The sequence below is a fragment of the Lutra lutra genome, chromosome 11 (assembly GCF_902655055.1).
Source record: "Lutra lutra chromosome 11, mLutLut1.2, whole genome shotgun sequence".
In the NCBI taxonomy this organism is placed as follows: domain Eukaryota; kingdom Metazoa; phylum Chordata; class Mammalia; order Carnivora; family Mustelidae; genus Lutra; species Lutra lutra.
This window is the reverse complement of record NC_062288.1, coordinates 40,230,177-40,233,249: the sequence shown is the minus strand read 5'-3', so window position 1 is coordinate 40,233,249 and position 3,073 is coordinate 40,230,177.

The window sequence follows — 3,073 nt, the reverse complement described above, 5'->3', positions numbered from 1 at the left end:
CATGATCTCAGGGTCCTGGGATCGAGCCCCACATCGGGCTCTCTGTTCCGCAGGGAGCCTGCTTCCTCCTCTCTCTCTCTCTGCTTGCCTCTCTGTCCACTTGTGATCTCTCTCTGTCAAATAAATAAAATTAAAAAAAAAATTTATTGAGTAGCTACCATGCATCAGGCACTGTGTATTCGCTGAAATTAAGTTGTGCTCTTTGGGTCAAAAAAATTTCTGTTTTAACACCATAGTGGAAGTTGTTTTCAACTTGGCCACCTACAATACTTTGCCCCTTATGTTGATAACAATACCCAAAATTCTTTATGGGTAATTAACATCACCACCTCTCCACCATCCCCCTCCAGTCTTCATGAAGCCAAGAATTGAGGTCCCCTGTTCAGCCCAAGCCAAAAGGATGAAAAGTCTATGGCCAATTCTAGACCAATTAGACTCTTTTCTCATAATTTCTATCTCAAATCAAAAGATGGGGAAAACTGTCAGAATTCATTCCTGCTTCTGAGACTCTTCTCCCTAGCAGGGCATCTTGGATTATTTTTCAAACTTGGGAATTCAACATCATCTTTGATTCTCTTAACTCTCACTTCCATTAAAGTCCCTTTTAAGTTAGGTAAAGTTAGTTTCTGTAACTTAGAACCAGTTAACCCCAACTGGTATCTATGTTTGTGAAAGATACTGCAATTCTGTATTGCATATGACAACAAGAACTGCTAGAGAAGAATAGGACCTGTGAAAGCTTAGGCTCTTTGTCTCAAAGTCCAAAACCTGAGTCACTGTACTGAGAGATGGTGACCCTAACCTCCAAATGAAACTTTTAGCTCTTTGTTGCATGAACTTAGTACCAGAAGACCTGCATAATAAAGATAATTCCCTTCCCTCAATCATCCCCATTCCTGCTTAGAGGCAACTTCCTAAGAAGCCATAATAGGCCTCTTAGGACTGTGAAGCACAGCCAGTTTTTTCCCCCAGTCTTGCTGAAGTACTATTGCACCAATCCTCTGTGGAGTGCTGTTGACCTTGCTCGCTCATTGCTTTTAGTGATTCTTTTCTGGTTGATGGAATGACTGGACAGTAATGAAAACAGAGTTGGTTCACTTTATCTTATCAGGATTAAAGCCTGAAAACAAATCTAATTTCCTTTTATGGGGAGGAGAAGTAGAAACAAAAGATTTTGATCATCTTAAAGTAACATGAAAAAAACACTGGAGGATCTAATATGGTAAAATGAAAAATATCATAACTGTTAGATTCCTAATGGAAGAACTGGTGGTGCTCTAATTTCCTTGTTAACAAAAAAAGTCATTTGCATACCAGGTACGGTATAAATACTTGAGAGCCTCCAGATAAATCTGTGATCTAAAAGACATGTGAGAAATGTAAAAACTATCATGGGAATATTGAAGAGATTAGAATAAGTGTTTGGACAGCATAATTGGAGAACTTTCTCTTTTCCGCAGTACCTCTATAAAATTGGAAAAATTTAGTTTATAGGAAATTAAAGATACTTGGGGAGTTCTTGAGTTCTTTGAGTTGTTTTTCTGCCAGTGGTGATGAATATGAAGGGTTAATTCAAAAACTAGTATAACGCAGAATGTTAGATATTTGTAAATATATTTTTAATTACAATTCCAACCATATTAATACTTGAATGCAAATTATAAGTACCTGGGACTGTGGTAAGCTCAGATATAGAAAGATGAATTGTACAAGAACATTCTTGTCCTTTCATATTTACCTTGCAGGAATAAATAGGTGGTTCAATCTACAGATAGAGAGGCAGCAGAATAGTCCATTGTAGTATTATTGCATCACTGTAATCATAGTTTATATGTCAATGACTTAGTCTCTAGACCTCTGTTTTACAACTGAGAAAGGGGGATGTATCAGTCAGGGGAAGGGCCCCTGCCCACCTATAAATGCCTCTAAGGAAATTGGAAAATGCCACCCTTTCCTTTAGCAGAATATAGCCCCACAAACTCAGCAAGTGGAGCACAGGCTGGATTTCAGCCACACTTTCTTTTACTGGGTTTGCTTGTACAAAGTACAATTTAGATAGCTGTATATAGCAGCCATGGTCTGAGTTCTTGGTTGCCTGCAACAAAGACCAACCCTAAATATCTTAAATCAAAGGAGAATTCACTGGCAGGAATTTGGGGCTGTAGGACTATGAGAAAGTGACAAGAGCTAGGGCATCTCTGGCATCAGTATCTTAGTTAACCAAAGTTTCAACTCAGGAGCTTCCTGATTCTTGGGCCCTGAATTTGGCCCAGTGAATTTGGCCTCTGTTTGTGCCCTCTTCCTTTGTATTGTTCACTCACTGGGATTTACAGCCCTAAGAATGATGTTTGATTGCCTGGTACAGGGTATACCAGGGAGTTAGTGAAGGAAGGAATGAAGGAAGAAACAGGCTCCCTCTTTGGAAATGGGAAATGGTAGTGAGAGGTGGCACTCGGTGCCCCATAAGACTACACACTACTTGAATTATCCCCAGGGAGAGATACTATTAGAAGGTGGGTATATGTGGATACATTTGGGTGTTGGATAAATACAAAATGGTAAATGTCTGGTATAGGACTTAGGTATTTATATTTGCTGTTTTTGCTTAGGTAACATCTATTCCCATCTTCTATCAGATTCAGAACCTTCCAAATGACCCTGTCCCCACTCCTTCCTATTGTGAAAGACCACTAGCTTGTAGACAGGATTACCAAAATGAGAGAATAGTAACAGTGATCTGGTTTTCAGTACTTGCCCAAGACTTTGTTGATTTTCTTCTTAGATGTGAATTTTTTATGCCCTTGAGTTTCTTCTGTGTACAGAACTTTTGTAGTCAAGTCTCTGTACAAACTTCTAGCCTAGCACCTAGTCCAGTGGGATTTGTCTTTCTAATGCCATTGCCCATATTATGGAACAACAGACTTCCTTTTTCTTACATGTAATTCTTTTGATGGAATGATGTTCATTTACTTAAAAAAAAAAAAAAAAAAGTACTAACACTGTTCTAAGACCTAGTGATGTTCTAAGTTCTAGTTTATTTTTTTATTTATAAGACCATCTAGGTTTTACTTAT